Consider the following 21,481-nt stretch of genomic DNA (forward strand, 5'->3'; position numbering starts at 1 on the left):
CATGCAGCTGCAGTGTATTTGACTCAAAGGCTTTTTGCACGTGCTGTCTTCTCCATGTCCTATATGCTGTCCCATAGTAAATATTTCTTTGCATTAAATTGTGAATGTGTTGCAAAAGAGCGCACTCTTTGCAAATGATTGTATTGTAACTCCCATTAAGGTCAGTGGAAATGCACTTTATTTTGTAAGTATAGATCCATTGTTTTCTGTTAATCCTCTCAACATTTAAATGAAAAAGATTTGTCTGGTGATTACTGAATATTGCTTTGCAAAATGGTGAGCAATATTCAAAAGGCCTAAAGAATATGATCTGTAGATGCTGTGCTATCTTGACACATGGCCTAGAATAAGGATTTACTTGCTCTCTGTGAACTGGGGACTTAGAGAACTAACTGGCCTAAGTAGGGTATTTTTTGAGATGATGCCTGCGCAATGTAGTACTCTTGAATGCAAATTGTGCAGATGTTTAGAAAGATTGATGTTTGCCATGAGGGAGACTGTTCCTTTAAGACCCATTTTTAACAAAAAACAGCTGAGTATATGTCATTTATACATGTGGATGGCTTATACCGTCTGCAAGAAAGATGGCCATGGAAGAACGTGGCCACTTGATTCACAATGAAATGGGGAAAATGTCTTTGTGTTGTTTGTCAAGTGTCATGTCACACGTCTTATTTTCTCAGGTTCCCTTTTGGAACTTTCACACCAGTATTGGTGTTGGTTTGTAAATAGGTAAGAAATCAAATCAATTCTTGAAGTTATTTCACTCTTCAGCACTTTGCTGATGGGTTAACTTTTTTCGTTATTATAGGAATTTCATAATGATGATACTGTCATACCTTGAGATGGACAATATCATATCTGTTAGAAGTAAAGACTTTGAATTGTTTTCTTCCTGTATGCTGTACATGGATCTTAAAGCTGATGTAGGTGGTCTTACTACTGTTTGACACTCAAAATGATTGGCATATAGATTTGCTCATCTCCTTAGAGAGGTCATGATTGGTTAACACAGCTGTACCATATTGAGAGTTTTGTATCTGATTACAGAGCACAGGAGAGTCCCAGACATACATTTCTCTCATAGAGCTTATTTTAAAGACATAGCAATAGCTGTCAGAAAGTAAAGACAGTGTCCTACCAATATCACTTACAACAGCTTTAAGGGAGACACTTGGTAATTTGTAAGAGCCCAGAGTAATGTTGATTTTTAATCTTCTTGAAACCAGTGAGCCAATAAAATGGACTGAATGATAATATGGAAATGGTTTATGATATTATTTCGACATCAAATAATTTTTTCCCCTTTTTTCTTAGTGAGCTGTTTAACACTTAAATTGTAATAAGCTACTCAAAGATTAGAAAAATGGTGTGATCTCAGGAACTGGGAGTTAGTAGTTTTGTGTTGAAGAAAGCATACTAGACTTGCAGGCCGTGAGTGATGTGCATGTTTTAAAGTGGGTGTAGAACTAACGTGAATGTATTCTGGAATATTGCCAGCGCTACAGCGGAGAAAATAAGTATTGAACACGTCAACATTTTTTATGTTGTATACTTCCAATGAGGCTATTTGCATACAATTTTCATTAGTATTAACTCAGATAATCCACCCATATAAAAAAAATCCAAACATTAATGTCCATAAGTAGAGTTATGTGTAATAAAGTGGAATAACACAGGAAAAAACACTGAAATTTCTCAAATACTTTGTGGAAAAGCCTTTATTTGTAATTGCAGCTTCAGTCGTCTTTTAATATTGAAGATTCCGGTCTCTTTTGTGAATCCTGATCTTTAGTTAACTTCCAAAACTGTTCAATTGGATTCAAGGTCAGCGCCTTGATTTCCTTTCTCTGAAACCAATTGAGAGTTTCCTTTGCTGATTGTTTCTTTGGATCATTGTCCTGCTGGAAGGTCTAACCATGTTTCATCCTCATCATCCTGGTGGATGGCAAGATTTTCCATTCATCATTCCCTCAATTGTATGAAGTCTGCCAGTACAATGAGATGAAAAACAACCCCACACCATGATGCCTCCACCACCAAATCTCACTGTTGGTATGGTATTTTTAGGGTGATGCACAGTGCCATTTCTCCTCCAAATATGGTGAGTATGACATCCAAAAAGTTCAATTTTGCTCTCACCTGACCAGAATACATTCTATCAGTATTTCATAGACATAGAATGTTGTGCATCACCTATGATTTTCTCTGTAACAATGGTCCCTGCTGCCTACGAGTCTTTCTGGAGCTTTCTCCGAGTGGTCCTTGGCTCTTGGGCTACTCTTCGACTATCCTTCTGACTTTCTGGTCAGAAATCTTGCGAGGGGATCCTGTGCATGGCCGGCTGATGATGCAGTGATGTTCTTTCCACTTGCAGATAATGACCTCAATGCTGCTTATTGGATGATTCTGAACTTTTGAAATGCATCTGTAACCAGTTCCATTGATATATTTTGCAACAATAAGGTTGCAAAGGTCTTGGGAGAGCTCTTTGCTTTTACCCATCATGAAATGTTTCTTGTGTGACACCTTGGTAACGAAAAACCTTTTTGTAGCCTATCAGTATGTACTAACCCAACTTATATTAATTTGCACAGATAGGAGAGATAATTACTCTCTACTACTTTTAGATTCCACCTTGTTCCTTGCCATTCCTTGCCTTTGTGTACTGCTTTTTCTTAGCGTGTTCAATACTTTTTTCCTGTGGCATTCCACTTTTTTACTCATAACTCTACTTATGGACATTAATGTTTGGATTGTTTTTATATGTGTGGATTACCTTTAGTTACCTTAAGTTAATGCTAATGTCTGGTGAAAATTTAATGCGAATAGCGTCACTGGAAGCATACTGTACTTAAACATGTTGACATGTTCAATACTTATTTTCCCAGCTGTATGTAAAGTTAAAGTTGACCGATATTTATCAGACGCTTATCCAAAGCAACACAGGCATGCAAAGGCAGGAATCAAAACCAGGCCGGCTACCACTGCTCCACCATGCCCGCTATAGCAAAGGAAGTGGTATATAAGTGTATATACTAGGGCTGTCAAAATAACTGATTCATTTCGATTAATTAATTTGAGAAAAAATAACTGATTAAAAAAATTAGTGCAGATTAATCGATTCCGTATGACCTTTGACCCCGAGCCGTTCTAGTCAGTAAAATTTAGACTGTAATATGATGGAGAGAGAAGAAAACGTGCTGCCTGGATCATTGATTGGAACATTTACTTTTAAAAAACGGCCTGATGGTGTTGATAAAAAATAAAGTGTTTAAAATAAAGTCCTCTGCAATGAAATGCCTTGTATGTGAAAAAAAAACTTTTGAATTTATTTCCTTAGCATATTAGGTCAAATCATAGATTATTATGGCAATTATTTGAACAGTGAAAATAATAATAAAAGAGTTTTTGAACTTTAATGTCACTAATGCTGATTATTCAATGATTCATTAGAATTTAAATATTTAAAATACTTTCACAGCAAAAAATATGCGATTAATTTAGATTAATTAATTGCAGTGTATGCAATTAATTAGATTATTTTTTTTAATCGATTGACAGCCCTAGTATAAACTATATAAGTAGTATAAGTGTGTGCAGTGTGGATGTCCCCTGGTATGTGTAGTATTGATACATGCAGGTATAATGTGCCTTACCATGTTTTTTCTGAACTCACGGTGCACAGACAAAAGTGCTAGGGACAAGGATCCAGGGAACAAATGAAGAGTTCGGTTCCAAAACGTTATATCCACCATTTTAATGCATTTTCATAAGTTTCTTTTTTATGTTTTCGTAGTAATTATAGTAGAACTGTAATTGGGTATTGCTATTTGATTGATCTTTACTCAATCAACAACACAACTGCAATTTGATTAATATTACCCGAAATACACAATTAAATAGCCTGGTTTTTTAATGTTTTTAAAAACGGAGATATAGCGTTTTGGAACCAAACTCTACAAATGTTCTGGCTGGCTCTGCTCAGCTCTGCAGCTGAGAGCCAAAGATTGGCAAGCTCTCCCTCGTCCCGTGTGCAACATGTGCACCAAACCTGAACACCAGCAGCACAGGTGATGATGATGCTGCTGCTGGGCCACAGGTAGCAGCCAGAGCGTTTCACTGCGGTGAAGTGAGCCCATATCAACCCCTCTCAAACAGCCGAGAGGGAGGACATAGAGCGAGAGGCCCAGCGGTAGAGAACATCAGGGACTGCAGTGTGCTGGCCGGTTGACAGCATGTGCCCGTTCACTGGTTCACAGATAATGACAGGAGGAGAATAGTGAGATATAACCAGTTTCTGTCATGTCAGTTTCCTTTTTATCCTTCATTTATTTAGTCTTTTAATTAAGATAGGTGCATAATATGCTGTGGCAAAAATACCATCATCCCAGAGCCTGTTAAATTTTAGGGTAGAAAGAAAAGGTCTCATTCATATTATTTAGGCTAATATTTATTTATTTACCTATTTATTGTAAACCTAGCTTTAATATGCTTGTTGTCAACCATTTTCTTATATGAGGTCTTTCAACTTATCAATCTTAGACTGATTATTATTTCATAAAATTATTATTAGACACAGGTCAGTGAAGGCTTACTACCTCAAACCTGTCGTCTGACTTAGTAGTCACCTTCAGAGGCTCAGGACACACAGATGATGCCAACCTCCACCATGGCCACTGGGAGAGTGAGGAAAAGGGAGAGAGGGGGAGTGAGGAAAAGGGAGAGAGAGAGACATGGCAAGAGAGAGACGAAGACAGAGAAGGACATAAAAGTGTCAAAATGAGATGCAAAGAAAAAAAAGCAAAGCATTATAACTATCTGCAAGTCTCTCGCAAACAATACGTTTAACACTTTTAGCAGACCTACACACGTCTCACATTCAAACCAGGCAAATGGGGGCTCTGAATCAACTGTCTACTCGCAGTTGATCAAGGGAATTGATATGGGAATGTGTTAGACAGGTCGCCTGCTGGAAACATTAGGCCTATTTTTTGGTCAAAGTTTTCTCCATGGATTCCTGGTCAGAACCCCTATTGCAGGGGTCTCAAACTCAAATGAGCTGGGGGCCAATTCTGCCAACGTCATCTGATTGGAGGGCCGGCTATTTCTGAAAATGCAATGTTCTTTTTTTCAAATACCACACACAACTGCAAACAGAAAGTGCAAGTGTTTTTTATCTAGTTTTAGACACCTGTGCTAGCAACCTTAGCTTATAAATAAAATAATGATAAAATAAATATTAATACAAATTATAAAACAAATGAAAAGCATAAAAACAGGTATGTGTGTGTTTCACACCAAATAAAAAATTTCCTCTCATAACTGTTTTAAACCTGGCAAACTATAGGCGTCAGGGTTAAGAAAGCAACACCATTGGATTTTTATATCAAAATGTCAAAAGGCCATGGCTTGAAAGTGGTCAGAGATAAAGTCCTACTGTAAATGTAAAAATCTTTGAGTAAAACAAAAGTTTATGAAGGGGGTCAATTTACCCATCTAATTTGCCACTGGATGGCAAGCACCTCAAATTATGCACCTTTCTAAATACTGAATGAACATATTTGAGCAGGTTTACTTTCCTTTTTTCATATTACCCACATAACAAATTAACAGGAAAACACCTAAGATATATACCAACACCTAAGATGTATATGGTTTCTAAAGTTTCCCTTTAAGGGCATGTTGAATTTTGTCCAAAAATCCAATATGGCCGCCATATTCCAAAATGGCACATTTTTACACTTTTTGCTATGCTATGGGGACATTTCCGGTAAAAACAGTGTAATTTTAGCAAAACACTGTAATTTTCTATCAAATACATAGGTTAACTGATTATTTTAAAACCCTAAGTATTTTTCTAACAATTTTAAATCATGCCCCAAGTTTTAATATGTTCCAATAGGGGTTCTGACCAGCAATCCATGGAGAAAACTTTGACCAAAAAATAGGCCTAATGTTTCCAGCAGGCGACCTGTCTATGTGAGCCACAGTAGCAATGGCCAAAGCAGTTGTCAGTGTGTTATCTAGAGTGTTATCAGAGTTATCTAGGCTAATGTAAAATTCAACACCACCTAACTGAACGCACCCACCTTGATTGGCTGATATAAAATGATCAATGGCCAGCCTGTAATGTATTACAACAATTTATGAGGCGTAGCAAGCGTGGGGGATGTGGGTGTTATAACGTACACACTTTCGCTGGAACACGATTCTATCCCCCACACTTTTTGTCAGATTAAAACGAAAGTAAAATATGGACATAAACGCTCCCGTAAAGAGTTGGAACCGTATCTACCATAACGCACACACAGAGAGACACAAATAGGTCTGTTGATTTGATTGAACGGTCATCCAGCCAATCACATCCAGTTTAGTTAGCGTCAGTGAAGAACCAGAGCCGCTCTGATCAAATTCAAAGTGTGCGTCTTTCAAGGCTGTGCTGCTGCTTATTGGGTCTGCATTATAACGTCTGCATTGAGCAGATTTAAGGTTGAAATTGAAATGACAATTGTTACCGCATTATGCTAATTTAGTAAACCAAAATTCACTGTCTGACTGACAGTTTTTGTCTCAATGTAGAAATGCAGGGAGTCAAAGTGAAAGCGGGGGTGCGCGCACCAAGACACTTGTTGTGCAGAAATGCCCTTGGCTACTGTTCTCAGAGTATTATGCTTTCTCTGTCTATGATCTGCAGCTTTTCTCAAACTATGTGCCTCCTCAAGCCGCAAAATTAAGTTATGCCCGGTGCTTCACACGTCTGTTCATTTGCAGCAAGATTGAATGGTATGAAACCGCGAACGGAAAGAAAAATAAGTTTCCCCAATCAGAAATACTTATTAATTTGGTGTCATCAACTATATAGACATAACCCAGTCAGCACATATAGGCCTACTTCTCCAAGACGCTTGGAAAAGATCTATATGCAACACAATTTATTTATATTCCCCCTATGTTTGCGTAGACTTCAAACGTTTTTGAATTTGAGTTGTGTCATTATTCTGTGTCCTTTACATTTTTTTTAATATATAGTTAGTAGGGCTGAACGATTTATTGCATTTGCGATAAAATCGCGATATGATGAAACACGATTTTCAAACCGCAAAGGCTGCGATTTGTAATATGTGACGTCACCAAAACGCATTTATACTTGCTTGCCGACGCGCCACCGACTCTTCTCTCCGACCACTGAAGAAACAAAAAACGTAAACAAGAGGACCAGCTAACAGTGTCAAGAAAGGTCTGATCAGTAGAGCTACTTTGGTTAAAAATAAACCTCTTCATTACCTTTTGCTCGAACCTGCCATGTCCCTGGTTCTAGTTCATAATTCCCCTGTGCTGCTATCTGGCTGGTAACTTCGTTCACTTGTCCACCTGACGATAACTCCACGACTGTTTAGGCTGCACAGCAGCCATGCGGTATTCATTCACCTGTGCACTGGGGACTTTGTTTACTGGAGTACAGTGACAGTGGGGGCATTTGCGATATCCAAGGGGGTTGGCGGCACAAACATTTCATCTCACAGGTAATGAATGAATTGATGCATAACGTTATCCGCAAGTAGTTGACACAGCTAAACCCAGCTGTTATAACATTAGCTTACCAGCTAAAGCTCTAGGCTACATACATGCTGCTAACTTGGCCTGTTTAAAGAGTTTTGTCTCCGCGATTGGCTTTGTTGTGATATGAACAAACTAGTTAATTTGCATGCATGCGTATTGCGCTGCGGTGTTGATGATGCTAACCTTTAGTTAACACCAAGCCGAACGGTCATTCGGCCGCATTTATTTGAGCTACAGGGCAGTTCCAGCGTTATGGATGTGACAATTGGACTCATATTGGTAAACAAAATGCCTTAGAGTGGGGGCAAAATTAGTATCAGTGAATTAATTTGCATAACTTTTAATGTAACCTCTGTCCTCTGAATACTGAGAAATCCTCAAATTTCATATAATCAATTTCATCCTAAGAATACAAGGCATTTTATCAGCGTTATGGATGTGACATGAAATGGACACACTTTTGTGAGAGATTACAGGTTTTCTACAAACTCTGTGAATTTTTAAGGAAACTGCCGAAACTATGATATGTGTAGCATGAAGGAGACTTGAATGAACACAAAAAGTATGTTTTTGAAACTATGCGTCATTTTCGTAATGCATTATGTAGGAAAAACTGGCGTTATGGATGTGACGGTTTCACGTTATGGATGTGACGTGTCTGAACCAGTCCTCGACAAACTACATAAAACACATAATTAAGTAGTGAATTTTGATATGAAACAATTGAAATAGTAATCATGAAAAACTAGCGATGAAATTATTGCTTCCTCAGTGCCCACTAAGATCCACAGGAAGAATCAGGACAACAAGTCATTTAAAATATAAAAAATAAATGTATTTTTTTCTTTTACCGTCATCAATTTTGGTCAGTGATTCCCGGGTTACTAAAACACCAGGGAACATGAAACTTGGTGGCCACTCCCCTAAATAACTAGCCCTACCTGAACCGTTGCACCCAAGATAACAAAATATTTATGGTATGTTAGTCTCAAGAGCCCGCATCAACCTAACCCATACCCACTCATTTGTGATTTGCACACATAAAGTACATGCACGCGCACACACGCACATGCACACAAATGCACACACACACACACACACACACACACACACATGCACGCACGCACGCAGTCGCACACATACAGACTGGCAAGCACACACACACACATAAACACATACAGACAGGCAAACACACACACACACACACACACACACACACACATGCACAAACACCCACCCACATGAATGCAGACACATAAACACACACACACACACAGGCACGCATACGCATGTGCGCATGCAAACACACACACGCACACACACACACACACACACACACACACACACACAAACACAGGCACGCACATGCACACACACAGACACACACAGACACACACTTACTCACACTCTTATAAACAAAAGCAAACTCACATATGCACACACTCATTTACATGCACATGAGTTGCAGGAGTAGGAGATGGAGACAAATTGACAAGCGTGATTTATTTTTGCGAAGAGAATATGCAGGACTGAGATGCTGAGAGACTGATCATATTTTGTACCGCTATGCGGTACATCTAGTTTATTGCTGCCGTTACTCATGTTACTCTGTGGGTATTAGCTACAGAGGACCTGACACTTCAAATGCTGGCATATCGCGTCACATTTAAAATTAAACTGTGTTAAACAGATGTGAACGGCAGGCTGAACAGATCTGCAACAGGTTGCTATGTTAACTCCAGCTGCAAAGTCAGCCATCTTCACCAGCTAACACGATAATCCAGTTACTGTACAACAAGAGTATGAAAGTTAAAGGAAGATAATCGCTCAGATTTTCATTATTAGGCCACTTGAAAATAGGCTATGGCTAGGCTAATCACTGGAGGTATTTTAATATTATGTTTGTTTTGCTAATGGTTAGGCAAGGCCTCCCTGTGGTTTTGATCAACCTAATAATCTTTGAAATGTCAATTGTAAACACTAAGGTGAAATGCGTTAAAACTGACATGCAACTGACTGTTAAAACTGACATCAGATCAATTACAAACAATAAAATATAGACCTAAATGAAGATTTTAACAACAGTTCTATTTGCGTACGCACAACTTTTTTTTTCCATGGTAGGGATGACCTTTGCATGGAATTGCCCTACAACAATCTACAGTAGTTTGTTCCGATTCACGTGCAAGTAGCCTACAGAGGAGAGGAGCAGGTCTGTGTGTGCGTGTGCGCGCGCGTGTATGGAGAGCACAGGACAAGGAGAAGCCGTCAGTGCCACTACATGTAGACCTATTTGTTAACTAACGAAAGAAGGTCATATCTACATGAAATAGAAACGAATCAGAATCATTAAATGTTTACAAGGCTGGAAGTTCAACAAATATAGGTCTACTAATGTGATTAAAATAGTTAAATAAAAAATATTTCATTCATCAATCTTATTCAATGACCTAATGCCATCATAACATAGGCCTGGGCTCCAGGAAAGAACAGTTTATGTTTAACTTATCTAATTTTGTGTTGGTCATACTATAGAATAATATATTGCTTGTCTTTGTTGAATAAGACAGAAGATAAAAAGCTTAAAAATAATCGCATCGCAATCGCAATATTGGTGAGAAAAATCGCAATTAGATTTTTTTCCAGAATCGTTCACCCAATAGTTAGGCATATTAATAGTCCAGTGATACCTCGAAATTAGGCTGTTGTTAGGCAATTTATTGTAGCCTGCTACCCCATATGCACAAAACGTAATTTCTGAAATGATTTCTTAATTTATAACATGAGATGATGAAGTGATATATCACAGGTAGATAATGTGGGCCTATATGTCACATGAGCCACACAGATGAGGGGCGCTGCTTGTTCTGTCCCTCCCAAACTGCATTCAAATGGTGTGTTTAGCAACCAGAATTTCAAAAACATTTCGGGGGAGAAACTCCTGGACACCCATCGTCCGCACCCCTCTCAGAAAATACCTCCAACGTCCCTGCAGGGAGTTATTTATAATTTGGGCGGATTGTTTCACTTCCCTTTACCACAAACCCCACACTTTTAAAAAACTTGATACGCCTCTGACAGTGGCCTACATGAACCATTTTACACAACGAATCCTATTTCATGCGTTGGCTAAAATGTAGGCCTATGTAGGGTACAATTACTACAATTATTTTGTAGTATCTTAGTCAAGGTGGTTGTTTTCGTTGGTGGAAGAACCCAATGATTTTACTCAAATGTCTACCTTCATTTCCCCTGATGTCGCCAAATCCTACGTTGCGACATTTTTGGTGCACATTGTCTGTGCTCGCGGTGCCATTTTCCTGACACTTTTGCATTCATTAATAGCCTATTTCAGTTGCAGTTAAACAAAAATAAGACATCACAAACAGACAGTAGTATATAAAAAATAGATTTTTAATAAATTGATGATGGATGTTGTAGCAAAGGTCTTCTTAGTCTTATTCTTCTCAGATGCACATCCATCTCGCTTAGAAAGAAGTTCTCTGAGAGAAGAAACAACGTTAGTTGTTAAAAGAATCACATGAGTAGGCCTAGGCTAGTCTCATAGGCTATCTATGGCAACCGAAAACCTTTACCCAAAATCTACATGCTACGTTTGAATGACTTTCGATAACACACATACTTCCATGATTGTCGCCATGTTCTCCTATGATTGTTAATAACTCGATCTCCACCAAGCGAATGCCCAGTTCACTGACGACATCCTGGTCAGTCGTCGACAACCAACGAGGACCCTCAGGCGGACAGAAGGAATCAAGCGGTTGGTATTCAGCTATTGAGAGGCTGCTTGTTTTGGGCCAAGGTAGAGGTTCAAATAGCTGTTCGGAGCTTTTAGGAGTGTTGAAAGTCAAGCTGGACCAAATATCAGATGATGTGCTGGAGGAATCGTGCACAGACGGGAAGAACTGGTGATCGCCGCTCATCTTGTTAGAATAACTTGTATGTGTTTTTGTTCGAAATGGAAATAGAACACGCAAGTTTCATACGCGTCTATTCCATTCAACGTCGTCAAACACATGTTCAGTGGCGCCGAACTGACCACAAGCTGGTTTCTGTAAGTTGTCCTGTGTGAAAGTTTTAAAATAGTTTGTAATTACCATATTTCTTTGAATACAATTGTAGATATATTTGGGGACAACAGACCTTGCATGTCTGAACATTGCAATAGATGTCCACAAATTATAACATGTTTGATCATATTCAGCCACTTGATGGTGCTCCATGTAGGCTATACCCTGAGTGACTAGCCTCTTACACCCTGCTGTTACGTCCTGGACTGTCTCAGGGCACCTTTACCAAGTCTGCACCTCGGGTCAAGTCTGGTTTGGTAGACCCTGGCCTTGTAGCTTGTTTAGCACGCAGACCTTCTCAATTGTAATTGAGAGTGGATCTGGAAAACATTAACTGACTTAGGCTATGACTTCCAGCAGGTGCTTAGTAAAATTTAATTTAAATTACTTACATTGGTGCATTAACAGTTTAAAGTGGAAATGAAGCAGTCAAATAAAACAGATGTCTATAGAACTAGTTAAATATTTAAATATACCTTAAATACAAATTAAGTCAGAAATATGACCCGTTATTCAGAATAAAGCACAAACAAGTTGCATTCATTTCAGCTGTGCGCCGCCATCTTTGTTTTCAGAAAATGATGACATCACAAGAATGGTTGGTACAACATTCTATGCTGTTTACATAGCGGCTGTCATAGGCTCAGTTAGCTTAATGCCTCAACAAAATGGATATGGACGAATGGGATAGACCCACCAATGAGGACAGGCATCCAATTGCCTATGCTTTTGAGCCAGTAAGAGCAGTGGGAGTTTTAGTGCCCCCAGAGCCTGACTATGGAGGAGAAATAGATGATCGAGAGAGAGAGGTGTATCTGAGGGCACAGAACAAAATCGGTGGTGCTTATGTGGGGGTTGTGTCCCTATGTTCACTGACATTGCACACATGGAGAGTGTCTGCTGCCAGGAAATGAACCTGGGACATCTCATCCAAAATAACAGATATATAACGTCCAATCCTGCGTGCCAAATGCTGTCATTAAAGCGAGACGTTGAAGGTTGCAATGCGGTCGCTGAAGGACATCCGAGCTGAAACACTGGAACGCCCAATAAACAGCAGTTAACCAACTAACACACTCTTGATAGGTTGTGCAGAGGGGGTAGGCTAGGGGACTACACTGATCACCTGAGACTACACTAATTTTTACACCCATACTCAGTTTACTAGCATAGCATAACATAACAAGCACATACTGTAACTAGCATAGCATGAACCCTAAAATCTATGGTTGCTACAAGCGGCACATCCGTGCATTTATTTACTTAAAGTGAACAGCATGTTATTTTATGTTAGCTTACATAAACAAATAAAACTCAGATGCCTTACAGTCCATAAACAACGTCTACCCACAAAACCATGCCTGTCACAATCACAGAACTAGGCTACTGCAGAGTAGCCTACACAAGTCAGACGTACTGTAGGCTAGCATAACGTTACCCACAACAGGTTCTCACCAGGTTAGAAAGTCTCTGCAAATAGTTTCCACTACTACTTGAGTGAAACAAATGCAATCATTGATACTAATCAATCACAAAAAGAAACCTTTTACTCACACATGAGAAGTTCACGCCCCGAGTTTATTCACCAATTCATCAACGATGCAACTGCATTTTCAGGTCGCGGTAATCCACAAGTTGTGCGAGAACATCCAAACACATTATTGCGACTGAAGTTAAATCTAATTAAGTACTGTCTCTGATAGGCCTACAGGCTACATTACAGCGGCCCTTGTTCTTGTACAAACACAAAAACAAACATCAACATAATTTGCGTCGGCATATTGAAATAAAGTGAACGTCCGCTAATGGATAAAACATCCACGAACAAACGCTAACCATTCTGATGACGTAGCGCCTGCATTTTTAAAACATGGCCGCGCCCTAGTGGCGAAAGTCGTTATTGACATGTCATTTTCGAGTGAAACTACTTGAATTTCAGGTTTAATGAAAATCCATGTATCTTCAAAAATGAAAAATCAGCCAACAAATGGTCACAGTTCTCACTGCTTCATTTCCACTTTAATCCTCATGACCTGCCGGTGGGATGGTTACCCCCTTCCCCCACCTCCCCCCAACATTCTAAATCAATTGTATGCACCATATTGCTATGTAGCATAATAATGTTATACACCATTTCAAAGCTTTGACTCTTGGGAATCCAAAAGTCAACTTTGTTCATGTACAATCTGTAAAGTGCTTTACATTTTCAGATTAATTTTATTATGTCTCAATTAAATTTGATCCAAAATGCCCCCTCCCACTCCTCCGCTTTTGGTGCTACCCTGACTTCTGGCTGCAGTGTAGCTGCAGCACCATAAGTAGATGCAACATATTGGGTACTGAAATATTCACAAGAATCCATAGAAATTGAATCTTCATGTTGTATTATCCAATATTAGTTGTACAGATTTATAGTTTATCTTATACACACTCATTCAACCAACAAAGTAAATGCAAAAATAGAGACTTTTTTGTAATTATTCCATTTTTTGTGTAGTCAGTCTATATCAGAACACCTGACATACAATCTAAATAGTCCACAAGAAACCTCAAAGTGTTACCTTTCATTTGAGACCATGGATTATGCTTCTACACAAAGGGGTCCATGTGCAGTAAGCATTAGAGTGTCAGTATGCATTTTGGATAACAAAAAGTCCTATGGGGAGTTTCCATAGGCATTTTACAAAACGCATGAGCATACCTTGGCAAATAATGGTCTAAAGCACTCATATTTTCATTCTATATTGATCTACTTTTGCACACAGCCTCACAAGACCTGGTGCTAGGGCTCAGTTGTGTTTCTAAGGGATATCAAGTGACCCAGAGGGCTGAAATGTGGTGAGTTCAGAGATGCTTGTAATCCGGCAGAAAGAAAAAACTATATTCTAGCCTCTGTAACCCTGTGTGAGTACATCACACAGTTATTTTGGCTGTTTCCTACGAAAACTACAGGTTCTCAGCTTTCTATAGAGGTCCAACATTTGATGGTAGGCGCCCAAAAGAGGTGGGAACAATGCCCTTGTAAATAGGCACAGTGCAATTTCAGGCAAAAAACTTGAAATTTGTATTGAGATCTATCTTACCAAATCATTTCAGGAGTGTAGCAATCTCGTAAACGAAGGTTTTAAATTGATTTGTTTACTCAGTTCCAAATAAATACACATCCATGCCGGATCAGTGATTGTATTTGCGTGCCAGTGTTAGGGACATTGAAAATGGGCTTCAACAGCCTCTTAGCCAGACGGACCTGCAGAGCAAATCCCAAATTTGCCAAAGGGTCATATGGGTATGTATGTATGTATGTATGTATGCATGTACAGTGCATGCAGAAAGTATTCACAGCGCTTCACTTTTCCACATTTTGTTATGTTTCAGACTCATCTTAAAATGGATTCAATTAATTTCTTTTCTCAGACCATGAGAAGTGAAATCATCTGGTCTGATGAAAGGAAGACTGAACTATTAGGCCCTAATTCCCAACGTTGTGTGTGGAAGAAACCAGGCACTGAGCTGCACTGATGTTTGTGGCTCAGTGGCCAGATCTAGGAAGAATGTTGGTTGTTCCAAACTTTTCTATTTGAGAATGATGGAGGCTACTGTGCTCTTGGGCACTTTCCATGCTGCAGAATTTTTCTTGTATCCTTACCCAAATCTGTGTCTTCACACAACCCTGTCTCGCAGGTCTACGGACAATTCTTTTGACCTCGTGGCTTGGTTTTCACTCTGACATACACCATCAACTGTGAGACCTTATATAAAGAGATGTGTGCCTTCCCTAATAATGTTCAGTGAATTAATTTAGGCACAGGTGGACACCAATCAACTTGTAGAAGCATCTCAAGGATCATTGATAGAAGTAGGATGCATCAGAGGTCAATTACAAGCGTCATAACAAAAGGTGTGAATACTTATGTAAATTGAATATTTCAGTCTTATTTTTTATAAATTTACAAAACACTCCAAACACCTGTTTTTTTGTAGAGTGTTGGAGTATTGTGTGTAGATTGTTAAAAAAAACAATAATTGAATCCATTTTAAAATGAGTCTGAAACATAACAAAATGTGGAAAAAGTGAAGTGCTGTGAATACTTTCCGTATGCGCTGTATGTATGTATGTATGTATGTATGTATATATATCCCCAGTGTTTTGCTTTTTGTTCATATCAGCAACAGCCAGATTGCTGAACTAGATTATAATAAAGAGAAAAGAGCTTGAATTGAATAAGAAATGCAACCACTGCAGAGAGTTTATAGCATGACAGCATAATTGTAAAAAGATATGTAGCTTATCCATAGGATATTCTCAGATTTGTCACCCCCCTGATGATTTATAAATATATTTTTTAGAATAATCATGCATTGTTCGGCACTTTGTATTGGCAACTTGAGCATGCTGTATTTCCTTTTCTCACCACTTGGGGCCAGCATAACCAAACACTCGAGTGCAGAACTAATAAGGGATCCAATTAACTCAAGGACTGGCTGCTAACTCTCGGTGGAGCTCATTGGCTGTTGCTGAAGGACCCTCAGGAGTAGCATCCACCCTGGCTCATTTTACAAAGGCCTCCCTCATATTTTACGGCACTTCCCTCACCCCTTGCCTTAAGACGCAAGTTTAATGACTCCCCAAGAGGTAAGGTCATTATTAATATCCCAGTCTACCTCTAAGACCACGACCCCGTCGCTATCCCATGTGTCCTCATCTGCACAGGGTTTCTCTGTTCATGGTTTGTCCAACATCACTTCCTCTGTCTCACTTAGATCTAAAGTAATGTTCTGGTTGTCTTTCGGATGCTGTTGTGGCTGTGTTACAAACTGAGTTTCTTTGGCTGCCAAATGCAGTAATTTTACCCCAGACGGTAATAGAGGTAGAAACAACTGCAGAACACCCTGTTAAGGGCCATCATAAAAGAAAGAAAGGATGCAATTTTCTCACCTCTAGGAAGTCTACTGCTCTCTTTTCAACAGAAGTACAAGCAGGGTCCAGAGGATTGATGGACACGTCTCTGGTGTGGTCTTACATAAGATGCTTTTTCCTTACTATTAAGTCCAGTCAGGTTGATAGGTGTGAAAGCTTTCCCAAGCTGTAAAAAAGGTGACATGGAGTCTAGCTCCTATGACAGCAGTCTGGTCTTATTTGATGCCTCAAACCATGACACATTTTGTACATGTGTGGAGTTTCACATAGTCTCCATTTCCCCCAAAATGAGAAGAAATGACGTGATCAGTGGAAGAAATTCTTACATTTACTTCTGACAGTACGGAAATTGCCAATATTAAGTGCTAATTCAACCACTAGAGACATTGGACATGAACTGTGACAACAGGCAATTAATTGAAGCTTGAACAAAGGCTTGAATAGAATCTGAGTTAACGGTCTGATTACTGTGGTGAAGATTTAGTGGAGCAGCAGCTTGAACCGTTCTGTGCTTTCATTATGAGTGATGACCCTTCTCTCTGTGTGAGGTCTTAGGATAGTCATCAGTCTAATCACAGAGCTTATCAAGAAGATCTTATATTAGGCACTGTGCCAAATTTAGGAAAGTAAAGCTCACTGTGAGTGAGAAAGTTTGTGTTGGTATGTGTGTGTGAGACTGTATCTTGTGTTCATGATTGTGTGTGTGTGTGTGTGTGTATGTGTTGTTTTTCAGAGGTACAGTTGTGCAGCAATTATTTAAAGCCAGAGTCATGGTGGTCATGGTGCTCCATTAATTGACCAATAAATCAATTTCTGAAGTTTGAATTAAGGTAAATGGCATATTTTAATGGACATTCAGAAAGAATGAAGGGCTTTAAATGAAATTACAGAAATTAGTTTGTACCAGTTTTGCTGTAAGAAAATGTTGTGACGAGATTTGATTTGATTCTTTGTCTCAGGTATTCAGAGGTTGGAAAATGAAACCTGAAACACTAAAGTATATATGTTTTTACTATGTCAATGTATATGCAATTGGTTGTGTGAAACTCAATAAAATAATTGAATATACACTATGTTGGAATGCATTATAGCCTAATATATAAAATGTATTGTATCGTTATTGAAAAATCACTTCAGGCTAGGGTTAAAATTAGATAGAGCTATAACATACACTTGCGTGAGAACTGTCTGGTGCTGCTTATATCCCAGTCATGTACACTATAATGAGGACATTTAACATGAAGTAGGATTACCTCCCCCCCTCCCACCCCCACCCCAGAAACTCCCTCTAAAAGATGAATCTGACTCTGTGGTCACAGTTGGTTAGGCACTCATCCAGACCATCTTTATCAATTACCATTTACCACCAACACGCGCCCATCATAAAACCTGGTGACAAGACAGCTGTTTAATTGTAGCAGAGTTGTCCAGTCTCACTGATTGAAGGGGCAGTTAGCTTTCACTCCTCATGATTTGTGGCCATGTGTGCATATTGTGTGATACATGCAACCTGATACATGATAGAGATTCTCCCGTATGGAGGACTAGATGTATTGGGATGTAACATAGGAAAGCAATGAGAGAACAGTAACAGGGGAGCTACACCAGGCGTGTAACTAAGCGTTCCGTTCGACGCGTAAAATCCATTTTAGATGAATGGTCTATTTTATTTGAACGTAGAAGCCGCTATCACGTCTGGTGTAGTTACTTCCATAGATTATAGTGGAAGTTAATTTTTGCAGCAGATGCAACGCGAACGGAACGCAACTTGCGTTGTTTTTAACAAATCTCTGTGTCCAGATAGGGACAACACAGTTTGTGTTGTAGCCTTTTTTTATTTGTTACACAATATGTATTGAAAATAACACAACTTGCATTGAAAACAACACAACGTGCAACGTGTTTTTTTAACACATCTCTGTGTCCAGATAGGGACAAGACGTACGTTTTAAGAGTGTGCACACATGGATACCACCTGTGTGAGTGGGACCTACTGGTAGTGGTGGAATGAGTATTACACTTGATAAATTAGACATCCAGCAGGCCTACTGGCGTATTTTGTTTTATGTAAATGACATGAGATATTAGTTGTGAACTCACAAAAGGTTGAGGGGAAAAAACAGCTGTCTTGCATATTACATCTTCCTGTAATTTACTAATTGAGACTGAGAAGATTGAGACTTGTCAGGATATTTCAGTGTCTTTGTCAGTCAGCAAAATATTCTTTCTGTTGAACAGGAATACATTATATTGGTTGATGTATGACTGAAATGTTCCCACTGTTGCGAGTATTTCTTATATAAGTTTGCTGTCTCGTCTACAAATCAGTTTTAAGAGTTTATTTGTTACATTTTCCATTTGAGCTGGCGAGGGTTGTCAGCTTGCTCCTACATTGTTGATGTTGTTGTCATTATCTAATAATAAATATTCAGTAAGTGTTCCTTTGGAAGATATAGTATAGCGAAATAGATTAGTGTACTTTGACAATATGCCGTAGTTTTAGCCTTTTGTTGGTTCTTTCACTTTGCATTCTTCTAGAGCATGCTCAGTATGACCTTTCATCACAGGCCACTGAAATGCTTATGAATGCACCTCATGAATTAATTAAGGGGACTGGGGTTAATCTTGTACCCTGCTCCCTTTCTCTGTATTCAGAGATTTATACAAAGCAAGGAGATTAATATTTCAATTCCCAGGTTTCTAAGGAAAGGGCATGCATTGCAGATTTCTCTAAACTTTTTTCTCCTTCATGAACAATGACTTTGACAATGACACTGACAATGTGAATGTTTTAAAGCCAAACATGACCTATCTGAAATGTAAATGGTTAGTGGGTAAAGTCACAGGATATGCCAAGCATAAATGCCAGCCAGTATACAAGCACTGATTGGTGGTGTTCTGCTAATTTGATAATCATGAAGCTGAAGCAGACCTCTGAGATATCCAACTAATCAAATGTTTAAAACCAATCATCCTAAATTAAATCCTTTAAGAAATATCTATTCAATATTCAGTACATAGTCAGTGAGTGTATATTAGTTCTGGGAAGTATGAAATCAGGACAGGTTAGGGCAATGTTAAGATATTCTTTCAAAAGTAGAAATTTAAGCATGGGCATCAAAAAGTTCAGACCAAAGGCCCCTCTGGTTCTGCGTTCTGGTTCTTACGTTCATATTACATTTCTCATCACTACATGCTAGTAGTTATGAATATAATTCTAAAATTATTTTAAAAACATAGTCCTCTGATTACAGTACCATTGTCCCATTTGTATTCCACCTGGGTAACACACCACACTGGAATGCACCAGAGTATGGAGGTGGTGTAGGTAAACCAGCCTTCAGACGTGCTAAGGTTAACTTAACAGCCACATCCCTCTTTTCCCTGCCCATAAAACATGAGAAAGAGAGAGAGCGAGATGAGGAAAACACCTTCTCTATGAGGATGGAAGACTGTGATTTTGTCTGCGGTGCAGTTTTGCCACTCGTAGTCTGGCACTTTGAACTGTTATTAATGGCCATTTCACCACTAATTTATGCCTGGATGGCCAGGCACTCTTGACTTTGCTACGACCTAGCAGACAGGTGGACCAAGTAGAACAGCTAAGAGCTGCTTTATTCAGATATAATTGGTGTGCTTAATCATGTTTAAGTATATTAAAAATGCCTATTTGCATGAAAAATGGTTCTACCACAGCCCGGGGTTGTTTAGGGCTGTTGTGATAATATGTGTGTTACAGTACTCTCATGACGCCAGCAGGTGGAGATGTTAATCGCTTTAATTTCATGGTTGCATAGTGATGCGTGTGCTGCGTGGCCCTTCTCTCTTGCTTCCTCTCTCTAACTCTCTGTATGCATGTAATCACATTTCTGTGTGTGTATGAGAGAGAGAGAGAGAGAGAGAGAGCAAGAGAGAGAGAGAGAGAGAGAGAGAGAGAGAGAGAGAGAGAGAGGGGCAACAATGTAATGTATGCCATATCATCACTTGTTTGGCACAGTCAGAGATAGCCACCGTGTTGTTTGCTGTTTGATTACCCTTTCTCACAGGTCAATCGATGTGGGTCTCTTCAAAGGTTGGCTGGCTTTAGTGATGACACCTAGGTGGTGCCATGTATCCTGTAGTCTGCCAGGACATACTGTAAGTCTGCTGCTGAGTGCTCTAGGAAGAAGGATGCATATGACAGCTTTTCCTGGATCAGAGCCAGTGTGCTGCTGCACTGAGCATATGGTGTCTATGATGGACATACCACTGGATAACTATCCACCTGTTCCATCTTTAGTGATTTCTGTTTGTATGGGATTAATATATGTGGGTTGAAAGCTTCTAATGACTATAACAGGTAAGACTATTTAAAATGTTAGATAGTGTTGCTTGTAGTGACATTTAGCAGGATGTGGCATGGGGACAGTAACATGAGCAAGCACACTAACAAACCACAAACAACCCACTTTTGAAAAAAAAAAAATGCCTACAAGATCGATTTAGTGTCAGATGAGCTGTAAATGCACAAGTGAAAGCACAGTATCCAAAACTATCAAATGTGTTGTAATGCCAAACACTACAATATTGGTTAGTTGACTTTAGTATTCAGTGTTGATGTCCAGATTTTGTGAGAATGCTCAGAAATCTGTCTCAGAATGCAAATTTCAATCACACTCCTGCTGTCTGTATTTTCCCACTGAAATGCACTGACTTCAGTCTGTAAGATGGATTTATACAATTGAATGATGACCGGCATTCTGATGCTATTGTCAAAACTGGCAATTTTGCTTGTCAAAACATAATTCTATATTCTATGCAGTCTGATGCACTGACACATTCACTTTCCATTGAGGCTCAATAGCAATGCTGCTGTATGTGATTGTGGATGGGATTTAAAAGAAGGAAGACACCGTGAGAACGGATTATC

This window comes from Alosa pseudoharengus, unplaced genomic scaffold (genome assembly GCF_046254945.1).
Source record: "Alosa pseudoharengus isolate Yale_2024_CS ecotype anadromous, Long Island Sound unplaced genomic scaffold, YU_APseudo_1.1 YU_APseudo_1.1_scf_16, whole genome shotgun sequence".
Lineage (NCBI taxonomy): Eukaryota > Metazoa > Chordata > Actinopteri > Clupeiformes > Clupeidae > Alosa > Alosa pseudoharengus.